Below are 26,299 nucleotides of genomic sequence, written 5' to 3' on the forward strand. Positions count from 1 at the left end.
AGTGATTCTAAAAAACCTGTTTTCTGAGCAATGTAATTTCTGTTTGTCAGCCCAAGCTTCATCACAGTCTGATAAATGTTCCTGCTGGACTATTTATGTTACCTTTCTATGTGCTGCATTTTTGTCTCCCTTGGTGTGGGTTTTGTCTTCTTATTCTTACGGTATGCTATTTGGCCCTGGCCTATGTTTGTCTTCCCCAGCTGGAGGTGGATATTGCATGGTACTATTACTTTTGAATCTTTCTTTTCTGTTGCAGGGAATTTTCCTACAGTAACAAGCAGGTGGCATTTTCTGATAAAGGGAGGGTACTCTCTCTTCTCTTGACACCAATATTGTCTTCTCAGTCGGCCATTTTCAGTTTAATGTTGCTTTTTATTTACATATTTCTTAATGCAGTCTTAATGCAGCTACCTGTGCTGTCAACCTATTTAATTCAGTGAAAGCTCTGGGTCCTTAGCGCTGCTGGAACATAGGTTACTAACCCAAAGCTGTGTTTGAAAACATTTACGTCAACTGTTTTGTGCCTGAGTTTATCCATTATACAAATTGATATAATGCTATGTGAATAACAGTGTCATCTGGCAGAAGAACCCGAATTTGCAATATATTCTCAGTATTTGTGAGTCTTTTGTTGAAAGACTACAAGATTAAATGAAAGTATTATGGGGGAAATTGTGTGCGTTGCTGCTTTTACTCATTACTCTCTCACATATTTTCCTAATGACACTTTTTAACTCAGGAGCTGACTGATTTAATTTGTTCAAGGAGATTATTCTCACTCTGTCATTTGTGGAATACAGGTGCGTTCCTGAAGAGTCTTAAATGTCTTTCTTGAGTAGCTCCACTAACTTCAGCTTCTTGCAGGACTGGGCCTACAGTTTATTGCTGATAACCCAGATATATTGCTTGTTGAGCCCCTACTTGTAGGAGATACTCTGTGGAAAAACGTCTTTCTTTGATTCTGAGGATCTTCACAAAATTCTTTCTGTTCAAGTTTAGTTTATCATTTTATGGTTTTCCACTACATGAGAGATTTATACTATGTAACTGTGTCCAATCAGCACAGGAGCTCAAAGCCTTTAATACGAAATATTTTCTATGAGAGCTTAATACACCAGATAAATTCAATCAAAAGCAGCTATTTAAATCTTTCTGTAGCAAATACCAGACAAATTTTTCAAGGAAGGTTTGTGTACATGCTTTATTTTTTTTCTTTTATTCATGTTTTCTTTGTCTGTCTTTCTCTACTGTAAATATGAGAGTCCAGAAATTGTACTTTTGTTGATGCCATAGGCTTTTCTTTTTGGATCCGTATATTCCTAATGGCTCTTGGGAAATTAATCAGAAGCAAAATCCTTGATCACAGTTATAGGAACTTGGTAATTAAAGACTTGTTCCTTCTGACATAATATGGCTAGACATGTACTTTTTCATTTGGTAACCTTGGATTCAGATCTTGAATCCGTTATACTAGTCAATAAAATACTTTCTTGTAATGCCATAAGGTTTTGCCATTATTGAAAGGGGGAAAAAAAAAGATGGAAAAAAGCAGGTGAGCAGGATAGAAAAGGAAGGCTGTGATATTTTCTTCTTAAAGAATTTATAAACACCGGTGCGAGTCTTGGTCCAACATGAGGTATGTAAAATATTAGAGACGTTCCTTCTCTATCAAAGTTCATTTTTTGCTCTTATAACTACTCTATATTTGGTTTTGAAATCCTCTATCCTGAGGGCAGCTACAACTTGGAACAACTCAGTCTCAGGAGTCTCTGTAGAGCTCATTTTTACAAAGAAATATGCAGTCTGATTGTCAAAACAAAGGGTGTCAGATCAATAGTAAAATCATGGAACAATCTGAGGTTTAGTCATCATTCCTCTTTTCTCATATCTTTGTATGCCTATGTGCTATTTTGTAAAAATGATCTAACACCATTAGAGATTGGTGTCTTCCCTTTAGTTACGGGCTGTTATTATGATTTATTGTATTGCGACGGTGCTGAGAGACCGGAATTCCCATATGGTGGGTACTGGGCAGGCAGAGGATGAAGTTAGTTTCTTCAGTGAGGACTTAATATTTGTTTGCTTCAGCCCTCCCTGAAGAGGAGGTGGCCTCGCTGCTGAAGTCCCCCAAAGGGGTGCAGGTTTCTCTTGTCACTGTTCTTAAAGCAGTCTGGTCTCCTTATATTCTTCACTTGCCAGTAACCTAGCAAGTTAACCTAACTAAATGGGTTAGCCTACAAACATGTTGAGAGTGACTTCTGAGGGCATGTGAATGAATACGGGGGGTGTTTGTTTGTATGCATCAATCCTAAAATCATGCTGAGAGAAACAGTGTTATAGAGTGTGTTCTCTTGTGTCCTTCCAATGGGTGTACTCATGTCTGATTTTGATTTGAGCAGGTGAATGACTCGATAGCCCATTAGCAAGCATTTGACCTACTATGTTCCCCATTTCCCTTTCTAGCTTTGACACTCCGTGTAATTTATGTAGCAATTACACTTCAGTTGTAACTCAATTCCCGGTTTTGTTCCTTTTACAGAAATTAGTACTGAAAGGCATCCTAATGATGGAGGGCTTGGAGTAACCACCGAGCTATTTGTCTATTTAATATACATTTTTCAAAGATAGCATTTTAATGACTGGGAGAACACAATAGGGCTAACTGTACTTCAGAAGCTCAGCACTGGTTTTCAGACTCTTCAAATTTCAGGCTGCACTGTCAACGCTGAGTGATACCAAGAACTATGAAATGGAGAGCTACCCTGTTCCCCCCTCCCTATTCCCCTTGCAAAATAAAAAGCAGGGGAGAAAAACAATGCTACTCTGACTTATTTATCTTTATCCAGTTCCTCTGTCAGTAAGGGGATGAAGCGAAAAATTCAGAACAAAGTAACTTAAAAAATCAAAGGATTAAAACCCCATGTATGTGATCCTGATGAATTGGATGATTCAGAAGATGTTAACCAGAGCAACAGCTGTAATGGAAGGAGAGCCTGTAACAAACAGGTTTTCTGATTTATTGGGGTAATCAAGCATAGAAGTGGGCAGGCACTGGGTGGTACAGAATACCAACATTTTTTTTGTGCTGCCTGGGAGATATATTTGAACCTCTAGGGAAGAATTGCCCCCTCCCCCTTAATTCCCCTGAAGATTTTTTTTTCTTTTCCTGAAAATGAAAGCAGGGAACGAGCATTTCCCTGAATCTCATTTTAAATCTTCCCAAGTTTAAAATGGTTACTGCTTGTTTATTACTGTTGGTAATGTAACTACCCTCACAGGAGACTAATCCTGCTTGTTGAGGACTCCGTTCCCTAACGTAAGGGAGGTAATAAGTGAAGGGAAACTGGCAAATATAAATCTAGAGATGCTGGGCTGCTTAGAGAAATGCAACAAATGCCCTATGTTGTTTTCAGTGTGGTTTAGTTTGGTAGCAACCAAAGGTCTTTGGATTGAAGACTTTTAAGAAAAGAACCCACCCTAAAATAACTCTTAAACCCATCTCTAATGCTATTTTCCTTGCCTGCTACTGCAATGTCCCAACCTCTCTTTCATGTGTAAAATCAATGGGAACGCGATGCAGACAAAGTTTAACATTACTTGACTGTGCTCATGTTCTTAGAGATAACAATCTGTGTTCAGTGTGGTGGGACTGAGGCTTTCATCGAGTTTTGTCCCTTATAATACACATTACATTTTAACATGCTTTGCAAGTTTGCACGCAGGGAGCATGCCCTGCAGTACAGGCTTTATAGTGATACTCCCGGAAATCCCTCAAGCAGTGTATTTGCTGAAAAATACCAAGTCTTGGTATTTAGCAGTCTGGGAGTTTTCTCATGCAGAGATGTTTTCTTCTTGAGATCAAATCCCTGAAGAGAAGTCCTATCTAGCCTTGACTGGGCATTTTGAGCTTATAGATGTCTGGTTGCATCATCTATCTGTTCCTCTTTATTACTTCTGGGTATTTTCCAAGGCCCCCCCAGCAGCATGAAGCGCTCATCTCGGTTTCCATTGAGGTGATCCGAGTCTCACTCACACAGCACATAGCACCTTGCAAAGCTGCCTCTGTGCAACAACAGCCGTAAGTAATTGACGTATGTAAATTCCAGCCACTTGTGACTGGAAGGAAGAAAGCATTCGATTACATCTCCCCAAACTTTTGTTTTCATCAGTATCACTATTTTTTTCGTAGTCTTACGATCTTTCTCAGTAGAGCTTTTGTCTGTTGTATGTTTGTTAAGAAAATAATTCTTGTTTGCCTGTTGCAAGAAGAAAGAAGTTCACTGCACACATGGGATAATATTTGTTTGATTTCCCGATGTGGTTCCTGAAGCCAGAGTGTGAAAATGTTGATAAAGCCTCTTGAGATGATTATCACAGGGAAGTAGTCTTTTCTATTGTGTGTGCATACAATTGCCCAGATTTACTTAAATTTTAAAATTATCATTATTATTTTATAGGCCCCTCGGAACAGAGTTTTAGTGGTGGTATTCTTTGTTGTTATTGTTGTTTTTAACAAGGTGCATGGTGTTGTGGTCAATAACTTCTCTGCAAGTGTTTCAACAAAGCTGTTACCAAGTTGTGAGTTTGCTGAGTGAGTTGAATACTGTTTCTCTTCCCTAACTGGATGCAAGTTCAAAACCATTGCCTATTCTTAGCTTTTGCCATTTGCTATTTCTGCTGCTGGGTTTGCTGCGGTTACTAGTATGAGATTAATTTTTCTGTTAGTGAAGCAGTGCTTGAGAGTCCAGTCACAGGCTGAGAAGCCATTCTGTTAGGCTGAATTCAGTATCTACTTAAATGAGAAACCTCTCAAAAATAATATTGGAATAATATCACAGAGCATCCAAACAAGCAAAAGAAATAAAAAACAAATGAAGAAAACAGGCTGCCTTCTGTGCCTTCAGGTGGAGTAAATCTGGGCTTCAGTAAATATTTTCCCTGAGCTTGTGATTTCATAGCTGAGCGACTCCCAACAGAACCACCTGTTTGCCAGCTTTTTACCAGCCCCAAGCTACTCCTTTCTCTCCTGAGCCTCCCTAAAATTTTCCTGCTTCAAGCACCCCCAAGTCAAAGCCCCTGAAACTACTGTGGTTGTCTGCCTGGCTACAGCTGGTGTAACCCCTCTCCCCTCCCATGCTGATGTTAGCACCAGCTCTTTCCATCTCGTTGGCCATTCTGGTCAACTGAGTCCACCTATTTGTTCACCTTTCACCACAGAAAGCAATTCCCCATCTTCTGGGACATTGCTCTGGTAGCAATTTAGCAATTAGCTCTGGTAGCAATTTAAGAAAACCTGGACGCCAGCTGGGACTTCCAAGGAAGAAAAATAAGATGTGTCTGAGAGAAAACAGGTGCACCACAGCTCTGGGTTTGGTGAGCTCTAACAATACATCTGATGAAGCAGCAAAAATATTTTGGGTAACCTTAAGAAAAGCTGTCTCCTGCACTACATTATCATTAGTAATGGCACATTCCTGGTTTCAGTAAGTATATCAAGGATGTTTATTTTAAGGAGAAAGGGCACAGTTTATTTTGCACAGAACATGTTTGGGAATGTTTGTCATGATGTGTCAGTGACAATCCGAAAGACCTGGTGTTGCCCTCTTTGCCTATCACTGACTCCCTTGGCTCCCATCAGTTTGCATTCTTGGTATTGAACATGTCTCCCCCAGTGAAATGTTGATAATATTTTTAACAAAAAGAGCCTTCATATAATTGATATCTGCAAGAAACTGAGCTCCAAAAGCATGTTTTAACCTGTGTATTTTGTAAACACAACATGAAAAATTCACAGAGAATTTCTGTTACATCCTGAGGCAACTGTGAGTCTTTTCCAAAGTAAAGACTAGGGAGCTGTATGGTGTATGAGGAAGAGAAAGTGAACAAAGAGAAGCCAGATGGGAATGTACAAGCAGAACTTGCAATTAGTAGATCTTGTGCACCCAGCAAAAACTATTTATTCTGCTGTGGCTGCAAGACTGACTACCTTGTGGAGGCACAGTATATACTGCTAGAAGGTTTTATGCTGGTTTAGGGACTTTGCCTTCCTAAACAGCAGAAGGTACACTGACATGGGCTCTTGCTAGCACAGATATATCCGTCCCTGGAGTCCCACCAATGTAACAGTGTCAGCTACAGGATGTGCATTTTCCATGCCCTGAGCTGACCTTGGGTGTGCAAAACTTTGGCAAAGCTTTACAGTGTAGACAGGGCCTAAGGCAGGTATAATTTGCCAAATGTAGTGTTTAATGAGACAGCCAAATGAGTGTAATACACAGCAAGTTCAGTAAAGCCCCTAAGGGCTGGGGTCCTAGGAATGTGCTGTGATGTAGCAAAATAAGCTAGTGATCCTTTTCATCCACCTCCCTGGTTAGACTGAGCCTGGCTTCTCAGGGGATGCAGTAGGGAGAGGCTCACAGCACAGGGAAACCGACAGACCTCCTTTTCTCCCTAGTCATTTAATGGTGCCTCTCTGCAATGATCAGGCATGGTCCTTCTGTTCCGGTGGGGCCGCAAGAGGAAAGGGCCACAAAACACTGCTGTACCTGACATGGACAGTAGAGTGGTGTAGACCCAATGCAGAGGCAGGCAGAGGGCGTGTGGTATCATGGAAGAGAGCTGTCTGGGCCAGGGGAGGTTGTGTTGGCAGAGAGATGGGACACTAGTGCAGAGGGACTATGTCCAGACGAGTCCTACAGACAGGTGGCTCAGCTGTGAATTTACTCTCTTGTTACAAGCGCCTGGTGTAGGATATTTTATGTCGGATCCCAAAATTTGGACACTGTAATGTGGGGCCACTACGGAACAATCCAGTATGTAATTTTTTTTGTTATAAATATGGTTATTCCAAAAAGTGTATTTACTGGTTTGAACAGGTTTAATCTCAAGTACTTGAGGTACAGTAGTTGCATATTATTGTATTCCCCTAAAATGTTGTGATACCATCATTACAAATTCTGTACCTCTCTGTAAGTTAACTTGTACCTCTGCAAAAATGAGTGCGTCATGTCAGACAAACACACAATTCAAACATGCCTATTACCCTGTAACTCTTAACATTTCTACAGTTGGAAATATGAAGAAAAGACTAATAAGTGGATTTCTAAACAGCTGTGAAGGACAAGAGAGGTTTTTGTGGGAGGGACTTTTTTTTTTTTTAAAGGCAAATCCTTTTATGTCTTCTGCTAGAAAAGCTGCTCACCGGTCTTGTGGTTTGTGGATGAGGACCAGAACCCATTGATCTGTACACTGGAGGGAAGGCACTGATCACTGGGTAAGGCTTTCCTGTGTTTAGCACCTGCTGGCAGATGCAGCACCTTTTAAATGTCTCGGAAAATGACACTTGATTGAATTTTTTTTCATTTCGAGGTAAAGTTCTTTTTTCCTTTCACACAGCTTTTGTTCTTTTAGATTGATTTAATCATAGATTAGAACCATTAGAAACATATGGTTTGAGAGACCTCCTGGACGTGCATCAGACCAGCAGGTTTGTCTGTCTTTTGCTGGCAAAAGTTTAAACTGCAAGGAGAACCTAATGGGAATGCTAAGAGTTGCAGTTCTAAAAACTGAGCTCTCCGAGCAAAATCTCTTTGAACGTAAGAGAAATTAGTTCTGTTTCATCAAGGAGATAAGACAATAAACATGACCATTCCTTGGCTCTGAAATGCTTTTTATTCAACGAAGTAATCTCTGTTTAGAAAGACATTTAGAGCTCACCTGCTTGACAGTAGCTTTCTCTCTGACACTCATCTTTAGGTTGTAAGAAATAATAGACTAATGCTGTTTGTTTTGTAGAATTTAGAAATGTGTTGAGAGATGACACTGTGAAACAAATAGAAGTTTAAGTAAGAAGGTATCCCTGAAGGATGGTAGCGTAGCCCTGCAAGAGGCTAAGGTATACACTAAGGCAGGGGGGGAGGAAGATTGAAGTCTGGAGTGCTGCATGTTGGCTCCCCCTTCTCCCATTTCTGCTCTGTGAGCACAACCTAAAACAGATCTCCTGCTGATATGGAGGTCACACAGTTTATTTCTGTCGCACTCACATGGTCTGGCCAATAACAGGGGAGCATGAATCAGAAGCTTATTTTAAAACCAAAAATATATGGTGTCACTTTGCATAATGATAGCATCCAAGGACCAGTTAGGATCAGGGCTTCATCTATTACATGCTGAATCTATTACAAGTTGAACACGTTGTGCTGTTGATCCTCTGAGAAATTGCAACCCAAGATGCAACAAGCTGTAGGAGGAGAAGGGAGGGTAAAGGAGCTGAAGTGTTGGGTGGTCTGCATAATGCTAGAAAGGAGACAAAAGGCTATATGCTAAAAACTGTCACTTATAACTACTTAGGCAAGTAACTGAAAGATAAGACTTGGAACAGAGGAAAAGACCTTCTTTGTTTAACTAAACACTAAAGACATCTGAAAGATCTTGAGTTGATGTGGGGCTGGGGTGGGAGGAGGCAGGACAGGCAGGTGAGCAGATTAATGGCATTGTTGCAGCTTGCCCATATAGTGTTTGGGCTCTTTATTTCCTCAACTATATTTATTTGGTGGGATATTGTTGATACAAGCTTGGTCTGGAAAAATAAAATCAACTTATTTGAAAAGGTCGGCTTCATGAGAATTGTATTATTGTGTGCCCCCACTGTTTTTCAGGGCTGGTGACCTATATGTGAAAGCGTGACTGACAGCAGTTGCGATTGCAAAACAAACTGGAGAAGAAATGAAGAAATGCCTCATGCTGAGGATGTAAGATGGGGAGGAGAGAGAGTGAAACTAGTTTGTCACATAGTGCAAAAATGTCTCTCTCTCTTCGTCACATCTTCCACTTATTAAAGGCAATATTGTTCTCTCCAGGCACTCAAATGAAAACTCAGAAATGAAAAGTCAGAAAGGCAATTAAGTGATCTGTGCATGGATGCTACTGCTGTCTCCAGAAGAAAAAATGAGTGCTTAATCAGAAGCATAAATTCATAAGACTGGCTAATGATACTCTCCTTCAACCTGAGCACTTCTACTGGAACAGAAGGATATTCAAAATCTTCCTGTCTCCTGGAAAGTCCATAGAGCTGGAGGCAGTATCACGGAATCCTTGGTTAGGTATGTAGTATTCAGCAACTTCACAGATCAGCTTCCAGGAAACCTTTACAGCTTTTGTAATAAAAATAGCATTCTTATATGACTTTGTTTATGGTGGGGCCCCACAGTGAATTGTTTGGGTTTTGTCTGTAATATTTCTAGCCAGTTGGTCTTGCAAAGAACAAGTGTAAGTTGGAGCCTTACAGCATTTAAGCTCTACGAGAAGGAAATAATATTTTAAGAGAAATCATATTTTGGGCCCAGCAAGTTTGACATTGACTAGTGCTGCCAGAGTTTTTAATATTATTGAATTCAACAATCTTTTCCATCAATTTCCAGAATCATCTGGAACATTCCCTCTTAAGTGAAATAAATGCTTGTAAGCTGCCAGGTGATTAACAATGTTTGCTGAGATGTGAGGGTGTCTCAGGAGACTCTGCTTTGTTTTGCTACTGTAATTTCCAGTAAAGATTTGGTCAAGACTTGAAACTGTCTCAAATGATGTATTTTGCAGCTTTAAGTTAAAATTCAGACCTGCCAAAAGGTTCTTGATTGTTAGTTTTTCTGGCTGAAACCACCTAATTTTTCCACTGTGCTTTGTACATCTAGTTATGGATGACCATTTTATCTCTCTGGCTTCAGAAAAGACAAACACTGTATCACTTCCTAAGTGTGAGGGGAAAAAAACCCTACTAAAATATTAGTAAGAATTTTCAAAGGATTACAAATTAATCAGATACTGTGCAAATAAACACTGAAAGTGTAAGCCCTAGTGAAAAGATTTGCAGCCTAAAAGAGACAAGCCATTGCTTACGTTTAAAGGAAAGGGTAGAGGTGGAGAAATTAATGGTTTTGAGGAGGAATCTAAATTGAGAGGGCATTTGGCAGACAAAATGAAAGACTATTCAAGCATAAAGAGCAGCAAAGACTCAGTCACAAAATAAGGCGAGGAAGAAGTAAACTTAAAGAGGGAGAAATGGGAGAAGACCATAAGAAATAAAAGTAGCAATGAGACTAACGATACCTGGACCCTGCAAGGGATATCAGAAAGACTGATAGCTAACAGTGTGAATTCGTTAGCAAATTCTTGCAGCTGCAGGATATCATTGCGAAGTGACTAAGCGTTCTTTTCAAGTTGAGCCTCATGTAGCGCCAGTGCAGCACCTGCTAATTTTGTTAGTGCGAGGGGATGCTTAAATGGCGTTGGGTCTTCAGCATTTTAAACTGTGCAACCCTCACCATTCTGGTTCGTATGGTTCTGCAGAAATTGTAGTGGTCCCATGGGCACAATCAACAACTGTGCCTGCAATGTTTTAGCTGTCAGCGTATTGGGTCCACTGAGTACCTGAGATATTTTGCAGTGGAACTATTTTGATTTCAGTGTTGCTTATACCATACTCTCAAAATCACTTGGAAAAGCTTCTGAGTATAGGCACATTCTGCTTTTGCGGAATAAATAAATGTGCATGGGAAGCAGTGGAAAACTGCAGTCGTAAACATGACGGGAGGGTGAACTGCAACCATGTGTGTTTCACTGACCCAGAACCGTGATCACCAACCAACACATAAATATGTATGTGTGTCTGCACATGCGTGTACATGTGCATGCATATATACATTTATATAGTTATAGTGAAACCCTAATGGAAACAGCATAAATGTCATAATTAATACTATACAGTCTTCTTTCAGGTAAGAAACTATAATTTATGTCTTCATTGTGTATGTATACTTATATATAATACATTATATAGAATGGATTTTTTTCATGGTGGTGAGCCATTCTTTTTAAGTCCTTAAATATTCTAGGCTGTAAAGTGTAATTAATAATAAGTGGAAGTTTTGTTTTCATGGTAGGAAGCTTTTATTATTCTTTTTTTTCTGTTCCAAGATGTGTTTCATTTGTTTTGTATGTTACAAAAAACACACAAATGGTCTTGGAAAGTGTGAGTAGAGATGGCTCTGTTGGTTTCTGTAAGAAAAAGAATATGAACAAACAAAAACCTCTGCACTGATAGCTGAATGGAAAACTTATTAGAAGAATCATTTTAGCTATGGTTTTTGAAAATGTGAAAAACTAGGCCAATATTTGGATATTCAAAATCAAGTTAGTAAATTTAGTTAAATCGTTTAGTCACTTTTACCTTTTCACAGCTGAAATACAGTTAAACAGATTTAAACATTATTTATAGAAAAGAAATACATTTGGAATGAAAAAACATGAGATGCATTTTAACATTGCTGCTTTCTAGGCTATGTAAACGCAGGTTTATGACGAAATGATGACTGATACTAGTAATTTCAAGAACCATTTCTTCTGTGTATTATTCTTCAGGTGGAGACAGTATTATTTTTCATTCTTTTTCTAGTTATAGCATGGTTTTGTGTTTTAACTGGGCAGAGTATGAATTACCTTGCCCTAATGGAAACGTATGTATGTGATGCAGCATTGGCACAGTAAACGCCCATGTGCATATAAATTGTGCACCAAATAAGAGTAATTCTTCAGAGTAGTATTAAGATATGACCTCATTCTGACACTGCACAGAGATTATTTGTGTCATAGTATTAGCAACTTGTGAAGAAAGGTGAAAAGGCAGCAAGAAGGTTGACAGGTCTCGCTCTTTCCCCACTAGAGTTTGGAGACTCCCCATACGAAGCAGATCACATATGCAGGAAACTTTCTGGGATGAAAGGCCTTAGACAGAATGAAAATTTTTATTATTTCTGTATTAGACTTAGGTATTCAAGAGATTAGTTACTATGAGGAGACATTAAGAAAGTGACATTGAAAAGACAACTAAATTTGCTTGAAAAATAGCGACAACATGAATTAGGAAAGTGCAACTTCCTAAAATTTTGTTGAAGTGCTGCAATGCCAGATAACCTCCCAGAACAGTCATGGACAGCAGACAAAGTGACGTGAAAGTCAGATAAACTGAGGAAGTACCTCAAATAGGTCCTCCATGAGAAGAGCCAATTTAGTTTTCCAAGTCAGCAAGCTACATAAAGCTCTCAGCAGCCTTCATTACATAACCTGTGCCAGTGGTACTGTAGTCTCTTGGGTGTGAACCAGTGTGGAGAGGCGCAATGTAGTAATCTTGCACTGGCAGGAGGAGGAAGAGATGCACCGATTGACCTAGTAGGTATTTCCCCTACTCATCAAAAAGGAATAGGCACGGACAAGCCACGGCGAGCACTCTGCCACTAAATAGCCTTCTGTCTAGTTATAGTGTCTCACCCTCTATTTTTGAGTGTCTCATGGAAGTGCTGAGGAAAAGCAATATAAAAGAAAAAGAATGTAAATATTATGGTTCAGGGATATCAGCCCCAGTCCAAGTGAAAAAACCTGCCTTTCAGTGAAAGCTTTGAGGGGCTTCTAGTTCAAAGGATTTCAGAGATGTGGAGAGGCAGCTATATACATTACTTTCTTCTCTATCGGTCACCCCTTATTGATGGCAGATAAGTTAAAATAAGGAAGAGCATCCCTCCTAAGCAGTTCTGAGAGGACAGAAACACTGGCATGGGAAAGAGCAGCTACAAGGTGGTAAATACTTTTTCAAATGACAGGATAGTTTTTCTGCTGAGGCTGGAAGTGTCAATGCCGAAACAGCTTTTGCTCATGCCTCAGACCTTCTGATGCAATCGGCTATTTCAGTGCATGATAAAATACTCGGGAAAAACCCCCACAGTTTTAAGGCTTTATTTTAGGAGGGCTTTTTGCTCTTCATAAATGTAGTGATCTTATTGTGGTTTTATCTTTCAGGATTAAAGGACTACTGGCAGATATCTTAGGACTAAAATGTGGCTTAGACTTTGCTTTTTGTTTTGCTTTTTACACAGCAAAGTGAGTGGGAATATATGTGAGTTGGAAAATATATCCACAAGACCACTGGAAACTGCATATTTTTATTTAAACTCGATCCTGCTGTGCTTAGTGTCAGAGCTAAAAAGTGAACCTGGTATGAACAGAAAGTGAAGCAGAAAACTACAATTTGGCTTCCCCAGATCAGCAAATGGCAAAATCAAGTGAGGTCCTGAATGTAAAAAGTGAATGCTTAAAATGTTTTGGGCTTAATCACATTTTTTATTGTTAAGGACTTAATTTTAAAACTACGCTGTTTGTTACAATAGCATCTTATCTCTATACAGACTAGAAAGCAGCCTGCGTATGTTCTAGTCAATTAATTCTTTGCTAAAGCAGCATAAGCCTAAGTTCAAAGATTTTGTTACTTTTCTGATTTATTTCTCTCATCTGGCTTTGCATAAGCTCTCTGTGTTGGCAATATTAAAATGCTTTCTAATTTGTGATTAGTGCATAGTAGCAAGGGGAAGGAAGGGTTGGCACGAATAGTTTTAGCAAGCAGGTATGTGTTTCTTTCTTATTTCTCAGCCAGGGCTTTGTCAGAGTGGAAGAGCTCCAATTGGTTAATACTCAGACAGGCTGTTGAAGTTCCAGTCTGGTTTTCTAATTTAGAAGTGCTACTGGATGACATAAATGGTAAGAATAATTGTAAATTCTATGTGAAAAAAATAAAATGGAAGGGAATCCTTGAGACTGTAAGAAAAGGTCTAAAGTAGTCCTTTAAAAGCTAGAACAGCTTCAGAAATTATTACAGTCCCAGTTTGAGTGTTTTGCTTATATTTTGAGTGAATATTTTTCTCACTGATGCACTCTTTAAACTCACCTTATGATGTTTATTTGCCATCTAGTTCAAATCAAGGAAATGAAAAAGACTGAAGGGTAATCAGTGAGCAACCCTTGAAAAAATACAGTACTGACAGACTGGACAAAGCCAGCAAGAAAAGATTAATTCTTTATTTGCAGTTTCAGAATTTTTGTTATTGTTGAGAGGTTTTGAGATTGAAGTTTGTAAGAAAAGTTGAGTCTGTACTGCTGAGTGCTTTAGATACTGTCATTCCTTCCTTTAGCGATTCCTTCTTTCAGTATCTGCCACTTTCTCTTTCTCCTCCTCCCTAAAAACAATACACAAAAAATAGTATTTAAAAATTATAAATTTGACGGGCTGACCAGGTCCTATCCTGTGATCATGTTGTGTCATCTGCTGGGTGTCTTCATCTGCCTGTGCTCTTATTCATTATGCTGCAGAGTACCCCCAGGCACAGTTGGCAACAGAAGCCTTAGATTGAGAAGGATTGTCCAGCTCCTCAAACAGAACAACATTGCCCTTTTGTTCCCCACGATGCATGAAATGAATACTTGCCTGGGTTAGTGGCATGGGCCGCTGTGTTCCTTCACTTTAGCTCCCTTCCATCCTGATCGACTGTTAAAAGGATAGATATTTGATCTGCAGCAAAAGAATGATTAGCCTTTTCAGAGCCTTTCTCATCTCTGGGAAGCTGTCGTGGGGAAAAAAGTTGAGGATAAGGGCAGATAATGGCAATACAGGTTTGCGGAAAATATTGGTCCTATCGTGTTCTTTTCTTTTCTTTTCTTGCCTTTTTTTTTTTCCTTTTTATTTTTTCCCCTGTGCAGTTTGAATGGAAAGGAACATAGGAGACCTAATAGGAAATCTGTAGCCAGAGTGCCCTATTACTTCACCACAGACTCTTAGGAGATGGTTCTCTTCCCTCATCCCTAAAAGTAAAGGTGATCTTAGTTTATCTGGCTTCTCAGCTAACCTGTTACAGAAGGCCACCTCAATATTTGAAAAGTACCGAGTTTATTTGAAAAACATTAAGTCTTGCAATGGATTACATTGGAAGAGAGGCTAACTGGGCTGGAGATTGGGGAGTGCTTTGAGCAGTCTTAACTGATGGAAGGAGAAGATAGGCAGGGAAGGAAAAAACTCCCCTGCCTACTAAAATGCCACGTACCTAGGACTGGTCCTGTGTAAACTCTCAGAGCTCCCAAGTACTGGCTTTTATACTGTACTTCAAGTGAGACCAAAGGATGGAAAACTGGTCGTCTGAGTTATTTTGAGGTTTTTATTATGTTCAGGGATTAATTTGGATGACAACAATGGTGTTTTTAGTGCAACAAGTAGAATTAAGTAAGCAGTCTGGCAGAAGATCTGAGAAGCAGAAGGTGAAAATAAATAAAATGGAGCAGTGAAGAATGCAGAAAGAAACAGAAAGTGTTCAAAGGCATGCAAACGCGATGAAGGCTGAAGCCAAATTCATATGCAAACATCTAAGGTACAAATGCTCTTCCCTCCTTTTTTCCTTCCCCTGACAGTGTGCGTATACAGCCCCTGCCCTCTCTTGCGTTTACTCTCATGACAGAATTTAAGTGATGGAACAGAGGAAAAAGGAGGCAGATGTGACTATGTGGCAAGTTGCTTTGCCACTCAGTTGTGGATGGGAACCACATCTTCTTATGTAGTTTGTGGGAGGGGGATTTATTCTTTCAGCATTTTGAGAAAGACTTATGATTCCACCTGGATTTATGCACAATAGTTTTCCTGTCTGTACTCTTTATCTTTCTTTGAGAGCTCTCTGACTAAGTTATTTTCCTCCTGGGATGTATAAAGTATACTCTCACCTACACTGGGATAAGAGACTCTTGAATACAAAGGCCTCTGCTGAAGGTCTTTTGCAAGTATTGTCCATTCCCATCAAATTTCACCTGGAGCTCATCTGTAGGGCCTTACTCAGGTTGGGTCATGTGGTAGGGCATTATAAACTCCAAATGGTATAGCTTTGTGCTATGATACTCGTTATAGGAAGTTCACACCAAGGCTCTAAACTAGCAAGCCATTTAAGCTTTTTAATTGTAACAATTTTTAAGTCATCTCACTGAAGTCAGTGGTACAGCGCCTGAGCTCAAAGCTGAAATCATGCTGAAGTGCTTTGCTGGCTTAAAGCCCAAGCTGGCTTTCAGTGTATTATAGGCAGCCTTTCCTGGGATGATGGTGAATTAGAATTGTGCTAAAGTATTTCTAGCAAGATGAAAAATCACCTCACATCTAAAGGTTTTATTGCTTTTTCCGCTTTCTATGAACTCAAAAACGAGGCCATTTCTATGAAAAATGGCACCTGAGAATATGAAATTTCCAGAAGAAGTGGGGATGCCTTTTCTAACGGAAGTTGAATGCATGGTGAATAATCCTTTTTGAAAAAAACAATGCTATCTCTGGAAATGGTGGTCCTGTGTGAAGCTTTGGACCTGCAAAATTAACTAAATGCTGTGAACTATGTCTGGTTCTAAATTAAATTTACCTTAGTGCCCCAATCCTGTACTGAGGTCTGCCCAGAGCCGGTGTGATAGGGCTTCAGAGATGCCTGTGGGTCTGCACGTCTGTGTCCATTTGCTGCTGGGGGCCTAAGTACAATGAGGTGATACGTATGTATTGTTCTCAGTGCCTGCTAACGGTTGTCTTCACAATTTGTCAGTACAGAACTGCTTAGTGAGTCCGTCCAAAATCCTGCTCCTGAAGAAGAGATTGGTTGGTGTTTACGGAACAGAAAGTAAGTCATGGCCAAGGGTTAAACAGTATCTGATAGTTTCTGCTCTTCTTTGTGTATTTCACCAGACACATTTGTCCTGCTATAGGCAGGGTACTCCTGAAGAGCCATATTCTTCTGCACTTTGTAGTTGCATAGTGAGTAATCTGAAACCATGTAATTTATTTAAAGCCAGTTCACTACTTAGCTTGCAGAATCTCTATAAGAAATACTTCAGGTCCCTTGGCCTTATTTTTTTTCAGATTTGTTTTGAACAGCATGTCTGGAACATGTGTTTCATGTGTTAGATTTCCTCTGTGGATTCATCTTTGACATTCAACGTGTGAACTTTTCTTATAATTAGTTCTGATCCATAGAGCTAGTTCAAGTACCACTGTAGATAGTTTAACTCGGTTTTCTTGTTGGCAGTCACAAAACACTGACAGGATGCAGTCCTGTAGCTGAGCGGGAAGGAGTGGAGTTCTGCCCCAACTGATTTCGTACTGATGTCAGAGGATACTCACGCACACTTTTGTATGCACATAGCGGGTCCACAAAGCCAGTGCTCAAGTATTTAGCAAATGCATTCAACATACAGATTTCCACAGATCCTTGGGTTTGTGCATTAGTTAGATAAATCTACCTCTCAGCTGGATGAGGTTTTATTCCATGATTTCATGAGAACTTGCTTTACAAACATCTGTAAATTTAAAGTGGGCTTACTTTCAATACCTTTGTCAGTTGGATTTGATTGTTTCAAGTGGCACCTGAAGAGGAAAACAAAAGGAGCATTGCAGTGGTTAGAGCAGACTCATTGAAAATTGAAATATTCCGTTTTTTCCCTTTATGTGCTTGGGGTTTTGGGTAGCTTTTACGGGGGTTGTGTTAATTAGTCATGGAAAAAAAATCCAAAGCAGCAAGAGCAAAAAACCCAGACTGCTCCGGAAATGGTATGAAGGTTTTTCTCTACCTTTGATTGTATATCTTGCCTGCATTTTCTTGCCAACAATTGCGGAAGTCTTGCCTGTTTCAGGAAGGGGAATGAGGGCACTCGTGAAGTGTTGACTATTTTATTTATGCTTATCTTAGTAGCATTACATAACGCACTGGACTGTCCACGCTAATATCTGATGACTTTTGTGGCTTTGAGTCCAAGGGCAGAAACAGCAGCAAGGGCAGAGAACACGGGCTGCATTTTGGAAACGCCTTTTGTCAGGCAACCTGTTACACATGGGTTTGGAGGCTCTTCCCGGGGCTGCCCTGGCTCTGGGCACACCCTCTGTGTACATTCTGCGCATTCCACAAGTGACTTTGCTTATATAACCCTCACTGCGCTACCTTCCTCTCCCCACATAGGTGAACTGCCGGCTGCCCTCACTTAAACAGCACCGCCGTCCTCACCCACCATCCAGGCTTACTATACACAAGTCAGTCTTCATTTCTGATTCCGTTTCTCTTGTTGCTAATAGCTAAACACTCAAGAGTCTCAGTCTTGGGGCATTTCTTTTCAGGGCAGAGCTAAGGCCGTTGTCTAGCAGCTGCAGAAGCCAAAGTGGCTTTGTATGTTACTGTACCTTCCTGGATTGAAACCTTAAAAACTGTTCACCCAGAAGAACTGCATAGCATTCCCATTCAGTAATACGGCTGATGGAAGGTTGCAGACTGGAGCCCAGCATTTGTGTCTGCTGCTGCTGTTTTCATTGAAATGCCTTGTGCTGGGCAAACCTGTGCACCATCCTGAGCCACCTCTTCTCTTTCCACATGGAAGGAATGCTAACACCCAACTTGTAAAAAACCAAACCCCACCCCACCCCCCCCAACAAACCAAAACCCAACCAAACAAACCCCCAAACACCAAACCTCTGAGATCCTTGCACAAAGATGTGCTTTAGGTACAAAGTGTACCTACACACATTTAAAATAGCATCGTTAGAATAGATTCATCCAGGACATGAGTTCAGGTTTCAGCTTTTCTTGCCAGGTGCTGGTGATTTCATAAAAGTGAACATTTTTCTATTTGAACTGCTCTATCAATGCTGTCAATAATCTGTCAGGAATAATTGCTAATAAATTATTGTAATGATAATGTCAACGCCAATAACATTAATAAATACAGAATCTGCTACTCAATGGCAGGTTGAACAGGTAAAGGGAGTAATACTCTCAAAAGACTGTGTTCTAAAATAAGCTTATTGTGTTTTACTGGTTTAGGATTTTTAATTTTAAAATTTGGTTTTCAAAGATGTTAAGTGCCACCTTTAACCATTATCAGATTTATCTGTAGAAATTTCTGCTGGAACACATAGGACTGTTTTCATTTTCAAAGCTGCAGAGCATTTCTGGCTCCCGCTGCAGTCGGTTGGAATTGTGGGCATGCAGGAACTTTAGGAATGAATTGTTAGGTTAGTTGTTGTTATTAATTTATTTGGGAAACACAAACAGTATGACTCATTAACTCATGTCTTGAAAAATGCTGTACTCTTTCTTCACAATAAGCATACTACTGGAAAGCACTATCTTCCAACATTGACTTTAAGTAGAATTTGAGCAACAGAATTATGAATGGGGACTTACTTCACTAATCTGCAAAGCCCTGGAAAGCTGATAATATTCAACAGAGACAAAAACACGGGAGTTCAAAATCATATGTTTTATATCTTTAATGAAACCACCAGAATATGTCTGAATGACATAGGACATACATAAATATGATGTCACCAGCTTGAAAGCATGTCTTCCTGAGGTTTTTTGCATTGGTTCCTGATCTGGGGTTTTAATTTGATGTCATCTATTTGATCATTATATCCTGTTTCTTTTAAAATTCTTGGCTAATTTACTTTCTTTTGCTGTAATTTCCATTTCCAAATTCTTTGATAAGTGTCAGCCAGTGCCTTTTCAGACATTTCCTCTGTATATAACCCAGAGAGCTGCTTAATCATAAGTCATATGTGCAGCAATATGGTTTTATTATTATTCATGTCTTTCTAAAAGCCAAAGCCAAATCTTAATTTGAGAGCACAATAGCCGAGTCTTTGAAAAAAAGAGAAAGAATAGTAAGTAAGTCACTGCGGACCCAACAATTTCCTTAGCAACCTTTCATAATAAAGGGCTCTGTAAAGTACTTTTCACTCTCAGATTCTGTCACCTGTGTGTCCTTGGATCTGTCCTTTTGCTCTTGTGACAGTCTTTGCTCAGGCAAGCTCTGTACCAGAATTGAAGGGATGTGTTACAGAAAGCTAGACTGCAGAGGAAATCTTCTTCCCGACTCTTCTTTGCTGTGTTTCTTTTTTGAAAGGGCAGACTTCCTTTGGGAGAGACCTGTATGTGACTGAGTCCCCACAGTTTACAGTGTCATCTTTGGAGGTGGCAACGTTCCCAGTACCTATCAGCACTGAGTGCCATAAGCACCAAATTTCACATCTATCTCCTTCGTGAGGAATATAAATAGAAATCAAAACCAGTTGTGCAAATGCGTTCTGTAAGTAAGCTGAAAAGAAATGCCTCCTGCCTGTATGTACTGTAACTCCTCTGTCTAGATACTTCTATTGATACATTCTATTTGTTGGTTGTAAATCTAAATCGCTGTGTCCGAAGACATTTGCAACTAGATCATCCAGTATAAAACTATTGAGAGGGAGAGAGAGATCATCTGGCACAGGAAATATTTTATTGGAATGAAGAAAAAAATGGAGACATGAACTAAAAAGGCATTACGTTTTGCACTGTTAAATATTCTAAAAATAAACTGGGAACATAAAAGTATCTGATACATACTTTTTCTTTTTTTCTTTTCCTCTCTTCTTCTCCTTCTCAGACATGTGTACTCATAAAATTTAATGGAGTGGAATTGCCTGAAAGAACGGGACCATTTTTAATACACCTTTCTGTGGCTCCTTGGTACATATGTGAACAATTTTAATAAAAAATGTTGATTCGTAGTGATTCTTAGACGTCTTGTGGTTGATCATCTGTACTGGACAGATGGATTCGGTCACTGTAAGCCAAATAAATAAATTAGCGCTATCTTTGAAATGTATAGCTACACTTGGCATCTGCAGTTACCGTACTCCCTCCCCTCAGTTCAGATGCCTTCACCTACACTGCTGAACTGGCCTAACTTTATATTCTGTTTGGCCTTGAGTTAGAACAGAGGACCACCTGCATGAAAGAGATGTGAAATGTTATGCGTGCCTTTGTAATGGGATAAAGTACCAGAGTACCAAGTCTGCAAATATTTTACTGAGCAGGTCATGTATTAAGTAAAGCACTGAAAGGTAAAATGATAAATGATGAGGTCATCGTTTTAGAACTGGTGTCCAGGTGGTAAAAAGCCAGAGGGCTGACATTTAGAAAAAAGTGACTTCCTTTAAGCTTCACTGACTTGGTGTGTTGCCTTCGTTGTACAGGATGAAGCCGTGCTGTCTCGGCTAGCTTTTTGGCCTGTTTGTGTATAAATCTGCCTGTAAAGCAAGAACCTCGTAAAGGAAGGATATAGATGTGCTTTTGACTGTCATGATTCATCTTTTCAAGTGGCTCATGGGCTGCAAAAATACATTCTGTATAATGCTCGAATTTTACCTAGTCTAATGTAAATATTTGTGAAATGCTTTAATTAATTCTGCCTGACAAGGCGAGTCATGGAGGCTGTATTTAGACATTTCCCCTCTCCTCCTTCCCCCCATTTTTAACCCACAAGCTGCATATCAGCTAGTACCTGCGATCTCCAAACCAACCCGACAGTTCCAAACTCATTGGAAAGAAATTCAGGTGAAAACTTTCTGTCCTGCCCGGTCTTTTGGGGTTAGCTTTCTGCCAGATTACTTGATTGCAGAAGAATCTAATAACTGCAGGTAATGGGGTAAAAGGTACTGGATCAGATCAGGGCATTTCATGCAACTTCTGTGTCGCTTTCATTATCAAGTGTTGTTAGTGTAACTCAGAAGGAAATTCTGTTTGATTTGAAATTACCTCTCTCATTTGTGACTGTTCCTTTAGTTCAGTGTGTGATCTAGGTGCCTGGGTGGGAACATACGCATTTAGACTGATGTGGGTAGCACAAAGGTATGGGGTGGAGGGCCTATCAGTCATTTTTCAAAGCACTCATGCTTTGTCAACTATGCAGCAAGCTGCTTTATTCTCTTTCTTCTGCCTGGGGCAGTGGAACATCAGTCAAGTATTTCCAGAGTGAAAGTCAGTTGTTTTCTGGTGGTCTAGAGGGCTGAATGTGCTTGCTAAAGGGTCAGTTCAAAGCCAGAACTGATGCAAAGGGAGAAGTGAGATGGCATGGGCAGGAGGAGGGCAAGCTGGGGGAGAAAGCTAATCTTTCTGTGGCGGCAAGCTATGAGCAGGTAGAAAAGATAGTCCTGCAAACTGGCATAATTTAAAGAGAGTTTCAAGAAGAGAATTCAGGTTTGAATAATATGCATATGTAATTACTCCCCTTAGGCTCCAATCTTAAAGAATAAATTGCACAGATCTTCAAGAACGGTAGCTTCCTTATTTTCAGGGACTTTGTTTCTGAGGGGCAGAATCCATCTCCTTATATTACTTGTCAATGCCCTCACGGGACTCCCACTTCAGTAATGTCATTGCCTGCTTTCATAAGCAGAAAGCTCATCGCGGATTAAGAGACATGAGTAGTGGCCTATTGCCATTTTACTGGCAGTGTATACTACTTGGAAGCTACTAGCTTGTTGCATAAAAGGTCTTCTGATGGAAATAAATTCTTTGGCGCCCCTGGCTAGGGCACAGCACTGGCAAAGAGGTAAGATGGTTGTGTCCAGCTTGGCTGTGCGCTTGCTCGGTGCCAAGTCCTGAACATTGTCCTGAATTGAGAGAGGAGAAAGTAAGAAAATGCATACTTTGCCTAGATGTAGGGAGAAATTAGTCTTCGGGCAGGAGAATCACACAATTACCCCATGTGATTTTTTTTTTCTCTTTCTGTGTTTGCATGCATATAATAACACTTGGAAAGCACACAAGCACTCATGGCTCAGCTCCGAGTGAGGCAGCGTTGAAGCACAAAGTAGGCAAATTTGAAATTGTTTGGAGACTTTTCAGAGCTTCTCATTATCTCATTTGTACATTTAATGATTATTGTGAGTGCACGCATCAAGAGTTTTTGAGGTTTGGATGCCGCTGGCAGTGGTTGGAGGGACAGAGAGGCCTACCTGCAACGCGGGCACGCAGCCGCCAGGTGGCTTGGTACCCCAGAGAAGGAGTCCTGGTAAACAGTGGGGACAAAGCTGGTGTGCGAGCAGTGTGGAGGCCCAGCGGCATGTCTGCTACCAGTCACTTAACGCAAAGCAAAAACCACTGTTGATTAAAGACACACGGACAAGGCAGAGTGCTCCCTGCTTGGGAGACAGTCCTTACGGTAGTAAGACTTTTTTAGAGAGGCAAGCCATCTGTCAGAACAGCATCTTTAGCTCTCTGTTGAGCAAGGTGGGGGAAGGATGATCTGAATGTATTGGTGGTAGACAGTACGTGTTGATAGCCTGGGGCATTCTGTGTGGCCAGAACAGGCAGTCATATGTGGAATAGATGATATGCTCATTTAACATGGTGAGGCAGGAGTTTGAAAAGAGCTCAGGTACATTAGGAGTAGAAATATCCCTGAAAACCAGGGGGCTTTTATGATTTTAAGTCATGTATGAGCTTTTGAAAATTATGTTGTCTCTGAACTCCTCAGCGGAAGCTCTCAGCTAATAAAACTGCTCAAAGCAGAAAATTACTTTTCACACAGCAGTGGTCAAAGTGGTGGGGTCCTGGGTGCCTCATGTAGGTACTTAGCAGTGTGGGCTTCACTCTGGAGTCTGTAGTGCTTAGACAAGCTGAATGACTGACAGGGTTAGCTCTGTTGCAACCATTTGCCTGAAAGATCATGAAGTCAGTATAGGATTCTCATGCATGTGTCATAAGCCCAGTCCTAGCTAAAGAGAGAGAGAGGCTGGATAATAAGGTTTAGAGGTTTTTATCTGTAATTTGCTTTTATCACAATAAAATATGCAAGTATGAAACTGAGGGCTGCTTATAACTCCTGTCCAAGGCGCTGCTTCCTTCTGATTAATATGGCTAAAACAGTGAAGCAACAGGATGCAGTAAGGTGAAGAAATAAAACCACAATAATTGAGTAAAATTTTTGATGAATTAAAAAAATAAATGAAAACCTTATGTAAAAAATATACAGAGAAATCAATCCTTTCTTTCTGTCTTTCTTTTTCTGTCTTTCTGTCTTTCTTGGAATCCACCCTGAACCAGATGTTGGGAGTCTGTAGTTTAGTGTTTTTGGATCACTGCCCAGACTTTTACCTATCTTTTCAGCTATTTACACGGGTTTTATTTCTCCAGCTGCTCTTTCACTGATACTGTACAGTCACAGACCTGCTAAGTTGGGAGTCACTAATAGAGGGGGTTACTGTATTTTCATTGAGATGAACAGTGATACAAAACATCAAATGGAAATCATTTTGTCTTTTCTCAAAGAGTAAGAGAATCAGGCTTAATGAAGGGTGTGAAGAAATCTGCTGTGGACAACGATAACACAGAAGGAGGGAAGGGAGTGGCATAGGAATTTTCTTTCCAACACCATCACAGAGAAGGAGCAGACAGCTGCTGCTGCTGTGTATGGGAAAAGGTGCAGGGGAATGTCTTTTGTTTAAAACAGACTAAACTTCCATTGTGTTGTTTGGCTTTAAGTGTATTTTAGCTTTGATGGTTTCTACCCTTACTACCTTTTAATTTCCATTAAAAATTATTTTCTTCTTTTTATGTTTATTAATTATTATGATTTTTTTAGTTGGATTTTTGATCCATAAGGATTCAGTATGGAGGAAATAGAAGATTGTTGGCATAATTGTATGTAGTCTCTATGCTCTGGGCATAGAGAAATTCTATCATTTGTCTCTTGTGTTATAGCATGTATTGGCAGCAAAATCATGAGTCTACACGTCAGTCCTCTGAAAGACCACTAAATCTAGTTCATAGGGTTGCTCATACAGTTGCACTAAAACTTTTATTTTGTGTTGGCGTAACATTTTGCACATTTCTAAATTATAGCCTTCCAACTTGTAGTGGTCTCAGCTGTAAGGTTGAGATTGGAGAGAGGAGAAAGTTTCTCAACAGAAGATTGGTAAGGGCTCTCCTGAGTGAAGGGGTATAATTTTTAAAGGTGTCATGTGGCAGCCTGCCTAAGAGACTGATGCTTCAAGTTTGGTCCTGACTCTGGATTTAAGCCAATACCCTAGAGGTTAAATATTCCATAGCCTGTTACCAATCCCTTGAGCGACCCAGTGTCTCCAGGTGCTAGTCTTTTACACAGACTTCTTAGCAAAAGCAATTTCATTGGCAGTAAGAATCAGCTAGTTCGGTTCAACTGGAATTTTTTAATGAAGTCTCTCATACCAGTCAGGCTGAGGATCATCTAATGGAAGGGAAAGGCAAATGAAGAAAGGCAAGGGAAAATGGGGATGTTCTGGAAGGCTGTTTTACAGTGCTGTGTCTAGGAAGAGGTGGCAGAAGGATGTGCCTTAGAATGGGTGTCTGAGCTAGCTAAGAGCAACCATTTTGTCCATGAACTTGCTATGTGACATGCAGCACTTGTTATTTCATAAACAGCATTAGCTGTAAGCCTAACTATTTGAAAAAAATCTCCCCAAAACATAATTTTTCAGGATGGATATAAAATGGATGCCTGAGCTATTGTCACCCAGCACAGCTGACAGTGGTGGCCCTATTCTTTAAGTGGATTGTATCACACAATCACCATGCTTGTCCCCAACGGGGAGGTACACTACAAATATGCAAAATTTGATAAAAATCTGGATACTCATGAATGTTAATGCCGTACTAGTAGCTTCCTTTAGGACAGTATTTCTGAAGGCAAGCTAAAATGAGACAGATTTAAAAAAAAAAAAAAAGGTGTTACTAACTTTAGTGTCTAGAGCTAGAAGGAGGTGACCAATAGGTCAAGAACATGTATTTTGTAACCCAGACTCTCTCATTTGTGTTCCTAAGTCAGTTACATGTTTTATCTTTAGAGTTAAATTTTGGTCCCAGAGTTCCTTTTCTTCCACACTATTCCCTGCTAAAGATAATGTCTAATACCACAGCATGAACATTTATATTAGTGCTTTTTTAGCATAGGAATTTTGATCCCTTTGATTCCCAAATAGATTATTGGGAATTTTAAAGTTTTTTTAAAAGACTGAAAAAGTGCACAGTTTATGTGTAAGAGACACATACCGGTATGGCCTGAGTATTCAGGTTTACGCATCTTAGGAACGAGGAGATAGGTTTGTGCAAATGTGTATGGCCACATCAGCCAAAAGAGACTGTTCAGAGAGCACTCTTTTTACATATAATTTATGCAATTTGTTAATGCTGCATTGCATTTTAAGGGCCTCTTGAGGCCGTCAAGTTAACCACTTGGGTAGATGCTATGTAGCTAACATGGCTCCTGTTAAAATCTGAAGGCTCTCATTCTCTACTTACATTTTGATTGTGATTCAATCCTTATTTCTACAACTCACATTTCACTGTTTTCTTCTCTTCAATTTTTTTCCCATCCCAGCAGCCATCTGGTACTTTCTTCTGTCAGCCAAGTTTCTGTTCTTTATCTGGAGCCTTTCAAACAGAGACTCTAGAAGAGAGTGGATTAACAGTTGTCACTGGAAAATGAGTTTACTTCCAGCTGGAAAAGCTGTGAAATATAACTATTCATTGATATGTTATACATTTCTTCTTGGACACTCTTAATTCTATTTGAAGGCAAATACCTGGGAATAGTTTTCCTTAGAGTTAAAAATCTGTGA

General features: G+C 39.9%; 1 long non-coding RNA gene across 2 annotated transcripts in view; it reads left to right on the top strand.

Annotated features, from left to right (window-relative positions):
• The first annotated feature begins 7,192 nt into the window (after window positions 1-7,192).
• Window positions 7,193-26,299, top strand: part of LOC103920172 — a 45,700-nt gene continuing 26,593 nt past the window's right edge. The window contains exons 1-8 of one of the 2 annotated variants that reach the window (XR_663781.1): window positions 7,193-7,273; window positions 8,658-8,750; window positions 8,859-9,101; window positions 12,924-13,109; window positions 13,474-13,581; window positions 14,578-14,691; window positions 15,077-15,239; window positions 16,442-16,511. This is a non-coding gene — a long non-coding RNA (uncharacterized LOC103920172). Of the gene's footprint in view, window positions 7,274-8,657; window positions 8,751-8,858; window positions 9,102-12,923; window positions 13,110-13,473; window positions 13,582-14,577; window positions 15,240-16,441; window positions 16,512-20,301; window positions 20,614-26,299 lie in introns of those variants that run through there. The other variant, XR_663780.1, reaches the window with a different exon arrangement.

Source organism: Pygoscelis adeliae, unplaced genomic scaffold, assembly GCF_000699105.1.
Source record: "Pygoscelis adeliae isolate BGI_AS28 unplaced genomic scaffold, ASM69910v1 Scaffold14, whole genome shotgun sequence".
Lineage (NCBI taxonomy): Eukaryota > Metazoa > Chordata > Aves > Sphenisciformes > Spheniscidae > Pygoscelis > Pygoscelis adeliae.